We start from the raw sequence: 15320 nt of genomic DNA on the forward strand, positions 1-15320 counted from the left end.
CTCTCAAGGATGGATTCGTAGATTTTGAGGCCATGTGACAGCAGAGTTATACCTCTGTAGTTGGTACATTTCTTTCTGTCACCTTTGTTCAACAGTGGGATGATAACTCCTTGCTTCCAGTCACTGGGTATTACATTCTCTTTCCAGATTCTATTTAGTACCCTGTACATCCACTGTTGTCCTACCTCTCCTAGTGCTTTGATCATCTCAACACTTAATTCATCTGATCCAGTTGATGTGTTGTTTTTCAGCTTAGATATTCCTGTCTCTACTTCCAACCATGTCAGACCAGTGATATTTGTGCTGCCAAAATCATAAGGCTCGTCGTCTAATGGAGTGACATTTTCATAACAGTTCAGCAAAGTTTCAAAGTGCCTTTGGAACTCCTGTAATATTTTGGTCTTATCCCTAGTCACCTCACCGTTAGGAAGTTCTACAGATTGGATAGATTCATTTTGAGTTCTTCTATTCTAAACAATACTGTATAACAGGTTTTTATTTCCATCCTGCGTTATTTTGGTAGCCAGATCTTCCTTGCATTTCTGCTTTTCAGCTACAACCAACTGTTTGACCTGTAATTTTTTCTTTCTGTAAAGTGACAGCTTCTCCTCTATTTTGTGTTGATCTCCCCACGTTCTTGCTTGATATAAGGATCTTCTTGCATGGTTTCTGTCATTGATAGCCTTTTTAATATCATCATTCCACCAGGCAGTTTCTTTAGGTTTTCTTATTTGACTGTCATCCACATACTTTTTCTGCTGTACCAACCAAAACCTTCTTTAGAGTATCCCATTCTTCATCTACCAATTTCAGCTCTTCTCTCAGCAACAACCTGCGGACACCTTCCCTGAATTCTTCCTTTATACTTGGCTCGGTTAGTCGCCAAGTTTTTATTTTTGGGACTCTTTTGTTACAGACTTTGGGAGGTCTTTTCTCTGCAATAACTGCAACCAACAGTCTATGGTCTCCACCAAGGTCTTCACTTGGAATGACCTTAACATCATTGACATTTTTCCATACATTTTGATCTATCAGAATATAATCTATTACTCTACCTATTTTATCATCCCAGCTATATCTTGTGATCTTATGGGAGTCCCTTTTCTTGAGCCAAGTGTTACTCACTATCAGATTGTTTATCATGCATAGATCTAGTATATATTCTCCCTCTTCATTTCTGTTTCCCATTCCATGAGGGCCCAGAATGGATCCTGTTCATTGTGAGCCAACTTGTGAATTAAAATCACCCATTACAATTACATTGTCATACTCATTGTGTATTAATGTAAATAAATAAATGAACTGGATTAAAGCCACTATATATATTATAATAAAGCCGAGCTTTCAGTCAACACAGCGCTGAACTTAAAAACTTCCCCACATAACAATTCACAAAGAAATGGCAAGTCCAATTCACGGAAAGTTTAACTAGAAGTACAGTAATTTGTTCAATTAATATTTTTTATGGGAATCCGCACATACAAATCCCTTGTCACCAAGAACGTTGTTACGTATTACGGCATGTCCCAAAAATTACTGCCCGTAGTCATACCACTCAACCAGTGTAAGTACAGAAATAAAATAAAAGACTAATTTCATGATTTTTCTTCTATGAAAAAATCAAGGAACCTGTGAAGATGTCGACTTTTACGGAATGTCAGGTTACTGAGAGTCAATTTTCTGGGACTGAACTGTATTGGCCGAGAAATGACCCTAAAACAGGAAATGAGATTTTGATGCCAGTAGGTTCTCCACCCCACGGGGCAGACGGTGATATCATATTTTATACATATGGTTATTTTTGAGGATCCTGTAGAGACATTATATTACTAGTAGCCAGTTTAATTCTGAATCTGTCGGGCAGAGTGGCTCAGATGGTTGAGGCGCTGGCCTTCTGACCCCAACTTAGCAGGTTCGATCCTGGCTCAGTCCCGTAGTATTTGAAGGTACTCAAATACGTCCTCCTTGTGACGGTAGATTTACTGGCACGTACGGCACCTCGATGTCTCCAAAATCCATAAAAGTAATTAGTGGGATGAAAAGCAAATAACATTATTAATTCTGAAACCGAAATTAATATTAATGTGGGGTCTTCTTTCAGCATAAATTACATTAAAGTAACTTTTTCTATTACTGAAAATGCTCCCCGTGCAATTCCCTTCAAATTTGGCACAGATATGCACTTGTATAGCATTCATAATTTGTAGTATCCATTCTAATAACATTGGTAACTTTCAGAATGCCAAAGTATAGGGAAGAAAATGTTGAAATTTCATGATGCTGTACCTGATATTAAGAATAATTTTTAAAACGTCAGGATTGCACTGAAATCAGAATAATACTATAATTTATTCCTCTCTGGGACATATTGAAAATTATAGCTCAGCCCCGCAGTGTAGGGGGCAACGCATCTGCCTGTCACCCAGTGGCCCCGGGTTCAATTCCCGGCCGGATTTTAAATGGTTAATATCCCTGGCCTGGGGACTGGGTGTTTGTGTAGTCCTTAACGTTCCTTGGCTCACATTCAAGACTCTGCACTTCCGTAATTACACTTACACGCAGGTTCCTCTCATATGGTGAAAGTAGTGGCGAAAGATTTGCAGAGGTCGACGCCACAAACAAATATCTTTTTTTTTTTTTTTAAATTCAATTATATCTTAATCTTAATAATATTTACTCTCTTTAACCAAAATGTTTGAGTTTTCAAAATTGAAGCCATATTAATCAGATGCTAAGTTCTAATATAAATCACACTAAAAGGGCAGGAAGTGTTCATTCAGCAAGATGTTCTTATAATACTGAAGTTGTGGATTGTGGGAGCATTTAGTATCTACTCTTCCAAGGTACTTCTTAACTTTTATGGAAATTGCTTTTGCAGGATACCTACCTAAAAAATCTGTAGCGAAAAATAATCATTGAAAATTTTCAGTTTAAAGAACAGTTGATCCTTTAAAGTGGAAAACTCTGCTCCTCATTATATTTATTGTGTGTCAGTCAAACTCATGAATACGAAGACTACCGTAAATTCTTCACCTGCCTCTCTTCTTCCTAAACAGTGCAGTACTAGGAAGTACTATTGTAGCTGTTACTCTCACTTCAGCAGAGTCAGAGTATGTGTGATCCTGTATGTCATATTTTTATTGTTGTCCTATGTTCCTTGCTGAATTTATCAATTAGATTTATGATCAGCCTGTATTTTATAGTGATAGGAAACTTCAGACCATGACAGTTGAAAAAATATTGAACAAAAACTTTTCTGTGATTGTTGTTTTGCTATTATTCTAGGAGTGTTATGCATATTATTAAGAGTATGATACGGTAATTGTAAGGTATTGTAATTTAATAAAATTGGCTAATGACTAGTTTGATTTGGCTTTGTAGAAGACTGACATTATAGGTGGCTAGTTTACTCTGTTCGGGATACAATACCAGTCTGAGGAAAAATTCGGTTCAAGGAAAGCAGTTGTGTAGTGGAAAATACAACACAAATATACAGAATACATGAATACATGACAGGATTTGAAATTGTTATGGAAACTGTACTTGTATCATCCTCTCAACTATTGTACCAAGCTGCCTCTGTGAATCAGTGGTAGAGTGTCGGCCTCAGGATCCCAAGATCCCAGCAGAAGTAGTCGGATTTTTGAAGGGTGGGAAAAGTCCATTTGGCACTCCATGTTGGCATGTAAAAGATCTCCGGTGACACATTTGGTGTTTACCCGTCAAAATTCATTAAAAATCTCAGCCACAGACGCCCAAGAGAGATCCAGTTTACTCGGTCTGCCATCTAGTGGGCCGAGAATAAAACGGATAATCAAAATTGATGAGCAGACAGCCAGATGGCATCAGATTGAAATGTCTGCACACGGTAGCTGAGGCCATACGATTATTATTATTATTGTTGTTATTATTATTATTTTTTTTTTTTTTGATTCGTTGTGCCCAGCTGTGGAGCGCGTTTGAACTTATTTTGCACAATGTTTCTTCTTCTTTTCTTCCCAATATCTCTTCATTTTTTCACTGTGTTCCTTTCTGCGTGTTTCTGTCCAGCCTGTATTTTTTCTTGTTGGTTTCTCTGCAAATTTATGTTTGTTTACTAAGCTTCTAAATTTCATTCTATCTTGAATGGTTTCGTCCTCGATACCCATTTCTTGTAGATCTTCATGTATTTCTGCTAACCAATTGTTGCGGATTTTCAGGGTTAGAGCTAGATTTAGAATTTTCTTTGTCAGCCTGTTGTTATCCATTCTGTGTAGGTGTCCGTAGAATTTTAGTCGTCTCTTTCTGATGGTATCTGTGATTTTTTCTGTGAATTGAAAAATTTCGTGTGGTTTCTTTTTCATCCAAATTCCATTTTCGAACTTTGGTCCTAGGATTTTTCTGAGAATTTTCCTCTCTTGTTTCTCAATGCTTTTCATTTGTGACCTGCCGCCAATGATCAGTGTTTCAGATGCATAAAGTGCCTCTGGTTTGATGACTGTATTGTAGTGTCGTAATTTTGCATTTTTTGATATACATCTTTTGTTGTATCTGTTCCATGTGATTTTGTAAGCCCTTTGCAGTTTAGCAGTTCTTTCTTTGTTAGCTTCCTGATTTAACCCTGCTGGCTGAATAATTTCACCTAGATACTTGAATTTGTCTACTTGGGAAATTATTCCACAATTGGTGATTAATGGTTGATTGTCGAATCTTGATTTAGTTCCTTCCATAAACTGCGTCTTTTCAAATGAAATTTGAAGTCCGGTTTTTGCGGCTATTTCATTCAATTTTTCTATGGATTGGATTGCTTCTTGTCTGTTGTTCGAAAGGATCGCAAGGTCATCTGCGAAAGCTAAGCAGTCAAGGTGAATTTTGTCTTTAAGAAGTCTGCCAATGTTTATACCTTTAGTTTCTTTTCTCCATTCACGAATCACTTTTTCCAAAACTAAATTGAATAGTAGTGGGGATAGTCCATCTCCCTGTCGGACGCCAGTTCTGATTTCGAACGGTTCAGAAATTTCTCCCAAGAACTTAACTTTTGATGTTGTGTTGGTCAGAGTTTGTTTAATCAATTCCCTCGTTTTCCTGTCGACTTGAAATTCCTCTAGTATGTTGAACAGGGTCTGCCGATCTATGGAATCATACGCTTTTTTGAAGTCAACAAAGGTGATTACTGTTTGTTTGGTTTTGCGAATCTGTAGTATGGTTTTTAGGTTTAGGATTTGTTCTGCGCAGGATCTCCCTTTTCGGAATCCAGCCTGATAATCTCCGATCAGGTGGTCTGTTTGTTTCTCTAATCTATTAAGTAGAGCTTTAGAGAAGATTTTATATACGAGTGAGAGGAGAGAAATTCCTCTGTAGTTATTAATATCTGATTTGTCTCCTTTCTTGTGAAGTGGGTGAATCAATGCACATTTCCAATCCTCCGGAATTTCTTCAGAAAACCAAATGTCCTGTAAGATTTTTTGAATACTCTGGGCCAGTTTGTCACCACCAATTTTCAACATTTCAGCGATTATTCCATCTTCTCCTGGTGCTTTGTTGTCTTTTAAATCTCTGATTATTTGTTTGACTTCTTGTAATGTGGGGGGTTCTGAATCTGGATTAGGTGTTGGTTTTTCATAGGTGAATTGTTCCTTTGGAGATTCACAGTTTAAAAGGTCCATGAAATGGTTTGCTAGGAGTTCACAATTTCCCTTATTACTTGTTATTATTGTTATTATTGTTATTATTGTTATTATTATTATTTTCATACCAGGCACTGACATTGTTCGCTGTTAATTATTGGGAGAGTTCATCGTAAAGGTCATATATGTAAATTATTTGCTAACTGCAAGGGATAGATTGTATTTGTAAAAAGAAATTTAAGGAATTATCGTAACTTTGTGCTGGAAAAAGCTGTTATTCATAAGCAGACAAGTTCACCATACCATTTTATACAAATTTGACTGGTTTTTACACATAATCGTTTTCATTTCCCCTTGTCCAGCTCCTGCCAGGTCGGGGTGTTGATGGTACTTCTCCACCATTGCCTCTCCTTTCACTACTAATCTTCAGTAATTGTATTCCATTTCAGTCTTCTTTTTCTTATACTGTTCCTCCATCTTGCTCTGGGTTGCCCTCTTGCTCTCTTTCCTTCTATCTTAAACTCCAACACTTGTGTTGGTATCCTTCTCTCCTCCATCTTCATACCATGTCCAAACCATCTCAATTTATTCTTCTCCATCCTATCACTCAGTTTTTCTACCCCTATCTCTTTTCCAACCTCAACATTTCTTACTCTGTCTCTCCTTGTCTTTTCTACCATGCTCCTCAGGAACTTCATCTCACTGGCCTGAATTTTACTCTCATCTATTTTTCTCAATGTCCAAGTCTCTGATGTATAGGGGCACAGTACATCTTGAACATTATCTCTGTACATTTCATAGGAACTTCTCTGCTCCACACCCAGTCCCTTATATTCTGGTAGAGCGTATTTCCCACTTGTACCCCTTTGCTGATTTCCTTATCCAACCTTGCATCTTGCATTATTTCACTACCTAAACATTTGAAGCATTTAACAACCTCAAGGTTTTGTCCCCTGATACTAACAATTCCTTCTCTTTCTCTTCTTGTCATCACCACTGTTTTGCTCTTCTCCATACTGATTTTCATACCATATTTCTCAATATTGGATTAGCACTTCTGTATTGTTGACTCCCCATATCACTATTTAATCTGCAAACAATTTTTTCATATCCCCTCTACATGTTGCCTTTGTTTTCTTTAAATTTTCATCCATAACCTTTATAAATACAAGTAGAGACATTACAATACCGATCATTAAAACAAAAACAAGACTATTTAACTTTTCAAAACAATATTGTCATTACTGCAACAAACACATCATTTTTGAGCTCCTCCTGTCTCTGACATTGAGAATAAGTTTTCTGCCTTGTAAGCGGGGTAGTTTTCTGGTTATTTTGTGTCATTTTACACAGTGTACAAGTAATTTACAAAGCCATGAAACCTTCCCACAGAACAGAACTACACTGAACTCTTGATTAAACAGGATACTGTAGGGTAAAGGCTTCCCGGATATGTAAAATCGCGGTTAACCCACAAAAAGTTAAAAATAGAACAGGTGCACTGAAAGCACAGATGAATGATAATAAATGAAACTGCTGTATTGTTTTTTTATTAACTTACCCAATACTTAGCATAATTAATAAGTGGAAAAATAAACAGCAATTTTTGTTGAAACTAATAAAGCAAGAAACAAATATTCAGACTACCTAACTTGACTGTTTGTGAAAATAATCAGTCATGATTTTCTGCTTTTGTGCCAAAAAACACTTTTTCTTTATTTTGCTTCTCAAGTTTCTCAAAACTAGTTTTTCGGAGATGAGAGTTTCATACTGGCCGGTGACACACCAGCTACAAATAACTTCTAGGTCGTGCCACTCCTGCTACTGTTACGACTCGGCAATATTATCCCGACCCTTTGTAATTCTGTATTACTGTAACTCCTAAAATGTATGCATTTTTAGTGTTTTTGATATCGTGGTTAAGCCGCAACGTGGTTGATTCAATTATGGTAAATCAAGAGTTGTGGGTGTATAGGTACGACACTGGTATGCCTCCTACAGTGAGAGAAGTTTCTAGTTGATATTCATTCAGTGTGGTTGAATATGTGATTAGCTCATGGACTTCCCATCCAGGAGCCTGAGGTTCAAATCTTGGTTGATCCTGGGTCAAGATTTTCATCTCGAGAATCATGTTGTGTCAGCAATGACAGCCAGTCTTAAACTACAGCCAAAACCAAAATGAGCGTGGGTGTCTCCAGCAACCCATGAGCTGAAGAAAGATTAATTCAGTGCTGCTATTATGGTCTTTAAGGCAGACCTCTGTTGAGGGTGGGCAGCATCTGCCATGGGAAGGAATCTACTTGTCAGGGTAGTGTAGTGAAATGTAAGAATGTTAGAGGTCAGCCACAGAGTTCCATCTTGAGCCATTCTTTTCAACTTTTGTGAGAACTACAGGTGGTACTGGTAGTCAAGTTTTTAACCCATTCAAGTTACAATAAATGGACACATTGTTAACTCTGGAATCAGATTTAATTTGTCCACCAGTAATATGAGTGTACCTATCACACAAAAACATGCAAAAAAAGTACTAACTAATGAAGGTAGTTCACTCAGTTTTTGCATGAATTAGCCATAGTTCTTTTCTTGAATGACTGGTGGGTGTGGTACATTTGTTTCAGTTGAATTAATTTCAAGAAGAGCGGATCATCTCAAGTCTGGACGGTGGTGTAAGCATTTCTCAAACACTGCTGTATCCACGAATATATCAGGATTATTTTCTTTATTCTCCCATTTCTAATTACTACTGTTACCTACTACTACAGTGGTAACACAAACAAGGCACAAACACAGTTAAAAGGGAAGGTAAGAGTACAATACACAATATCAGAAAACACTACACACTCGGAAAAACAGTAGTTGGCATCACGCGGGTCTCCAACAAAACATGTATGTAAATATCAGTAGGGCCAACTAGTGAACAACAAACCGGGAAGATGAAAAGGCTGGGAACCTACCAAAGGCATGGACATGGCTTAGATAGCGGATTCCGAATAAATCACCGTGATCCTTAGATTTAAAAAATATTATTTACAAGATAATTTTACAAATACATTCCAAGTTATGAGCTATAAGTTCAGTGATATACATAGGTTATTTCGTAGCAGTGTAAATTCAAATTTCAAATCAACTATACATCTATTTACCAATGTAGTTGTACAATGCAATATACAGTGATGTGAAAAAGGTTATCCAAAACTTAGCGTACCTAAAGTGATACAGAACTACCAGAGGCAAACCCCAAGGGAAATAATATTAAACTACATTCTACATATTTTAGTGAAACAAGAAATGGGAATGCCTCGGAAACAAACAGGTAAGTCTAGCTGAAAACTAAGGCGTCATAAGTAACTAATTTGGTGAATCTAGGCGAGGTTAGGGCAGACTCCTGTATGAAAAGCAAATCGGAACATTACGGAAATTTTAGCAGGAAGGAATTCAAGAATGCTTACCCGAGGAGAGTGCCATCCCGAAACCGGGGGACGTCAACCAGATAGGCTGCTCGCAGACAGATAGACCAAGACCGACAGAATTCAGGATACAGAATTAATTCGAACACTGCCTCGCTCACTATATACTGGCCTTGGAGGCAGCCAATCAGCGTGCACGTGTTCCCTATTACCACCTAGACTCACCAATCACAACCTTACTTTCGATCGCGAACTTGGACTAACATTCTAGAATACGCATGATCACGAAAGTCGTATTTTTCCAGAACAGACAGAACACATTTTCTAGAACACATACCAATAAAGTAACACACCTTGTACAAAGTTATGTAACTTTCTGGATCATTCCAGGAACTATAGAACAGAATTCTACTATTTACAAATGCCTATGTTACAATATTATACAGTACAGGTTAGGTCATTAAATTATCTTATGCTCTACAAATAACAGTACAGGTTAGGTCATGATAAATAAAACATTATATAGTACTTCACCAATAAAGTCTTTAAAAAATTACATTCCACTCATGCTACATAGTTCACTTGTAACACTACAGTTCTATTTTGTCACCGGCACGACACTTTCACTCATTTTCTTCAATCCTCTGTGCACTCGAGTAACTTTCGCTGTCACTATCACTACCCTCGAACTCGGATTCATTTTCCAAAAGGTCATTATTTTCATAATCGCCATCTAAATCACTGTGTACGAGCACTTTCAAACTCTTGCCATCTTTACCAATAGTACATGCCTCTAGTTCCTTACAGTGTGTATTGTAACAGCTTACATTCCAAAGGGAATCTAACATATGAAGATAAGCGAGACATTCTGAGCTGAGCTCATTTGATTCATGCGCCAAAACCACTGCTCATCAAAAAATTATGCGAATGAGTTAAAATAGGACACCTTTGGTCAGCCTGTTCTCTTCTTTCCTACAATTTTTCCTTCAAAAATGTTGCAAAGAAGGTCACTGTGTTCCACAGTTTTTGCCTTCTAAGTTTCGATCTCGTGTATCATATTTCTTTTTGGTACCGTTTGTTACCTGTGTACAGGTTGGTTCGGGTTCTTCCCCACATTCACATCTCTGTTGCTTCCAATATTTGCTTTTGCATTTTTTCACTGTCCATCTTTCACATCCATATGCAAGTACCTGTAGGCTAAAATCTTCACAAATACCTTCCTTGTTTTGATCTTTATGTGCTTTCAGGTCGGCATATATTTTTTTTGCTCTGGGTATTAACCACACACAGTTTAAAACAGAACCATGACTATTCAACCACTGAGTCAGACGTAACTGCAGTAGATAGAAATAGGAATGTTGCAAACAACAATCACCTCAGAAAAGTAGTTTTGCCTGTGGAAACATGTAGTTGTCAATTTTGTTCTGTTAAGAAATTAAACTTTGAATGAAGTATTTCTATTAAGGTTGTAAAAAGTTGCATATTCTTTTCTAGGCATTACAAAATTTACAGTATTTTTTAATTCCTGTTATAATCAATTATATGCAATAACAAAATATGAAGGTATTTACTCTATTTATTTTTTGTGTTAGTGTTCTGAAAATAAGGCAGTCTAGCAAATTCTTGACACAGAAGTCTGTAGGATATTTGTAGCATAAGAACTTTGATAGTGAAGTACTGTGCATCAAATATATCATCATTCACTTGCTATCAAGTACACTAAATTACCATAAGTTATTATCCTGTAGAATTGATTAAGGGCCAGTTCTATGATCTACTGGTAAGGAAGTAGATAACTTGTTATTTCTGTTCACCGACTTCCAGGAAATTCTACTGGCAAGATAAACCTCAGTTAACCGAATGGCAGTTTGAGAGTCAGATACCAGGTGATTCTTGAGAGCTGGAGCTTCTACATTTCACTCAACATAGGCCTAGGTGAACTCATTGTGTGGATGAAGACAAGGCCCAAGAACACTGATCCGTGTTGTGCAGAACAAATTCATGTTTGCTGGTTGTAATCATGAATGACTTTCTTGATATCATTATGAACAAGGAGCTGGCCAACCAGCAATTAGGGACTGCAAGTTACTTTTAAAATAACTATTAAAGTTGTGCGATTCCAGTATGTGTCATTATTAACATTTGAGCAGTTTTTGTCATTTCCTTGTGCGTAGAAATCTCAAATTAGTCTAATACATCTAGACTTGGCTACTTGCTCTTGGTACTGAGAAAGGCTTTTTTTTTTTTTTTTAAACCCATGGTGTAACAGCCCCGAAGGGCCATGGCCTACCAAGCGACTGCTCCTCAGCCGTTATTCTTGGCTTTCTAGACCGGAGACTATTTATTCAGTATCGTAAAACAATTAAGGTTTGAAAACCAAATGCATATTCAGCAACTTCATTGTTCTCTCTTGAATTTCTGACTATTCCTATCTTCTCCAGTCACCACATTGCAGAATCCATTTTCCGTGTAATTTAACTTTAGCCCTGCCGATAAATTTACTTCCTGGATTACTACAATTACATCACATTCTTGCTTTGCCATGTTGATGCGGGTGAAGTTAAATAAGACAGTCAAAATGAACTTCATACTTTGATAACGGGCAGCATCTCAATGGAATGCAAAAATTTGCTAAAAATCAGTCTATCCAACCCTTGAGTATTAGTGTCTAGCTCCTGATAGCTACCTAATGCTTACAGGCAAGGTATAGTACCAAGTAATTTACAGTTCCTGGTAGTCTCTTTCCAGTGTAGCCACCATCCAGTTTACCAGGAGATAATAGAACCGGCCCTAACCCAGCATATTTTATGCTGCACTTTTTGGTAGAGTTCCTGTCTGCTAATATGAGGGCAAGTCAATAAGTATCTGCAACCAATTTTTATTATTTTTTACAAAAAGAGTGCACACTTTTTATTGATATCATTTTTAAACATAAGTCACCCTGCTTTTCAGTGCACATGGTCCACCGTCTCACAAGCTTTCTGATACCCTCTGCAAAAGTTGCTCAGCAAGCCATGTATGCACCGCATCCTTCACTATGGCTAATGTGCATGTGGTTTGCCACATCATCAACAGTCACTTGTCTGTTATTGAAGATCATACCTTGTATCATGCACTTGTTCAATATTGGCATCAGTTACAGCAGCCCGGATCTTTCCTCTTCCTTCATGCTCGTGCAACCCCTTTTGAACTGTTCAGTCCACTGGTAAACACTTTTCTGTGGCAAAACATTGTGCTGAAAGTCTGCTCCTGGTACATCCTCAGACCACAAGAAATGGATTATGAAACACAGAGAGTGGCGCGGTGCAACAGCGCAAGCTGTACTGATCTGATAACGCTGAAACCTACCACAGACGTAGACAACCTGGTGAGCACACAATGCCATAGAGCCAAGTTGCAGATACTTACTGACTTGCCTACGTAGATTGTCTTAAAAAAAAAAAAACCTTTTAATTTTTTTATTGTATTAGCACTGTTTATTAGCACAAACTAACAAATTTTGTTCAAGATGTTATTGAAAGTATCAGGTGTTTGCAGCAGTAAGTCTGCCACTATTAGTTTCCACAAGTATGCGACTTACTATGATAAATCTTAAATAAGTACAGTTCTTCCATACAACAGTGTGTGTATGTGATTCATGCCTTGATAAACAGGGACCTGAAGGTCATCTATGGTCAAATTTTTTAATGTGAGATGGTGTAGTACAAAATGTGAAACCACCTTGGTGACTACACATTCCACTTTAGACTCGATTTCTGCAGAAAAAGATCAAAGAATGTTAGTGAAAATGTGTTAGTTGACCAGATTGTCCTGGTACTGTTTCATCATAGTACTGTATAGCTATTGTAAATAGCACAGAATTTTAATAACAAGAACTTTTAACTCCTCTTTTGCCTTTGCATTATCATTAGGAATGCTTCAACATGAATGCTAGAACATTTTGTCCCATTATATTTGTATACTGTATATGTTCTTTAGTTTAAGGTATGAAAATGTGTGATATAAGGTATTAATACTGTGCATTTGAAATGATGGAGATGCATGGAAAATACAGATGGAAGTTACCAAAATGAAGTGCAAAGTAGCAAAAAAATCCAGCTTTTCTGTTTAGCTCTGTTTCTTGTATTGAATCAAATTATTTCGTCAGCCCTTTAGACCTCATGTGAATTCTTCTTCTTCTTTGTCGTTTAGTCCTACTGAAGACCACGGGGCTCGTATCTGCTCTTCGGTAAAGTTGTTGCTTTCTTCTTCTTCTTCTTCTTCCAATATTCCTTCATGAAGTCAGTGTGTCACAAATTAGTAGATTATGATTTTAAGGCAGTAGTGCAGAGGTGTCAACTATTACAGAGTATCCAAAATTATTATAGATTTCTCCTCACGATTACGGTATTATGGTCAAGGGAGAAAAGCGACATTATCACGAAAAAAAAGAAAGAAGGAATTAATCATTTCGAGCATTACTGCCCAACCCTCCTCGTTTCAGTGCTTGTGAGTTGGCAACAATACTTCAATCGTCGCTTCCTTTTGCTACCCATGAGCGTCGTGAAATTCATTGTGAATGAAGGAGCTGACCAAACAGATCTTCAGATAAGATACATGATGGGGTTAAGGGCCACCTCCAAGTGGGTAGAAGAGGTCAAGAAAGATGCAAAAGAAGTTGGAATTACACTGCAGAAGAAGAGTCGACAGTCTAAAATCATTTGAAGAGAGGCCGCTAAAACGGAGGCCCAAACGGATCATTTCCAAAGAGGAGAGAAAGATGAGAACTGAAAGAATGAAGAGATTCTGGGAAGAGAAGAGAAGAAAGGCCAAGAAGCCTTAAGTTCTATGCGGTCCGTAGATGGCCAAATTTGGAAAAGAAAGAGCTCTACTCTTCTCCACTATTAATGTAATGTTGTATTATTCACTGTTAATAGGAAGAAAAAAAAAACTAGGACTTCAGGCCTGCATTAAGCACATCTACACTGGAATTGCTTATTGTTCAGAAGGCAAAAATGTCATCACAGGGGGAAGGATGCTTAACAAAAAAAAAAACCCACTGAAAAGCAGATGCTGGGTGCAAAAAGAAAAATCTACAAGGAATGTTTTATAACAGAACGGACTGGTAATATGAACATTTTATTGTGTAATATGATATACTTTAGAGTGGATTGCTGTCTGGAAAGGCAAAGGGGGTGTGTCATCGAGAAGGGAGGGAGAAGCTTCGTATTTGACTCGAACATTTTCTGAGGGGAGGTGTGGATTGCTGAAAAGCTACTTCAAAAGTTGGCAACTCTGGTAGTGTTTGTAAACTAGATTAAGTTATTTAATAAGTGAAATTACTTTTGAGTTGAAATTAGCTTAATACGAGAGGTCGGGGCATAAGTTATGGCATTGCATGAGTGTGGGATCTCCAGACAAATAGAAATATACATATGGAAGTATGGAGCATAAGGTGCTATAAATCATTCATTATCATTGTATAATTCCAGTTTCCTCGATACTGTTAATGAGCCTCATCCACTGTCCATCCTCTGGTAACTAGATCAACCTTCCCCTCCACCTGTCTTTCCAAATTTATTCTTGCTGTTCTTGTAGGCTCCGTCCTCATCACATGTGCATACCACCGTAGTCTGGATGTGCCGATTCGGTCTAATAGGGATGTCTTTATTCCAGCTTCTTTCCTCGCCTCTTCATTTCTTAACTTGGCCAACTCTGTCGTGTATGATCAGTATAATTCTGTGCAGTGGAGTATTTTATATTTGACTGTAAACTGGATAAATATGAAACAATATCTTAAATTGTTATGAAATACTTAAAATATGATAGAACCTATCAATTGATTTCTGTATTTTTAACCATAGCCTTGCCAATTTGATCTGTAGTGTTCATATCTTCATTTTGGGAACCTCTTGCTTTTGTTATAATTCAACCATAGATTTTAAATCATTTGTCTGATAGATTTGGATCTTCAGGCAGAAGAGACTTTTTTTTTTAAATGTTTGATCAATGGGTCGCTTATCTGTACCTTGCTTCTCCTCCTCATTTTTGTCCTTGAAAAGATGTGGTGACTTCCTGAATTAATCTCCTAGTGCCTCTCTGGTTGGCCATGTGGACCATTATTTGGAAAGTTAATCCACTATGATCTGCATCATCCATCGCATCAAGGAGACGATCCCTTGTTTGTGAGCCTTTCAAAATGCCTTCGATCACTTGTTTGGCTCTCGGTGTTTGTTGCTGGATTCTAAAGGACAGTTGCGCTGAAATTCAGAATTCTTTTAGTATAGTCACACTAGTATAATGTGCTCTCTGTAGCATTACATCTCAA

The 15320-nt window shown here is 37.5% G+C and overlaps 1 protein-coding gene across 1 annotated transcript in view; it reads left to right on the plus strand.

The window, feature by feature from the left end:
- LOC136885277 (MFS-type transporter SLC18B1) overlaps positions 1–11596 on the plus strand; it is a 138199-nt gene extending 126603 nt beyond the window's left edge. The window contains exon 14 of the mRNA XM_067157779.2: positions 10838–11596. The gene's annotated coding sequence lies outside the window, so the exon portion shown is untranslated. The remainder of the gene's footprint in view (positions 1–10837) is intronic.
- The last annotated feature ends 3724 nt before the right edge of the window (positions 11597–15320 follow it).

This window comes from Anabrus simplex, chromosome 14 (assembly GCF_040414725.1).
Source record: "Anabrus simplex isolate iqAnaSimp1 chromosome 14, ASM4041472v1, whole genome shotgun sequence".
NCBI lineage: Eukaryota > Metazoa > Arthropoda > Insecta > Orthoptera > Tettigoniidae > Anabrus > Anabrus simplex.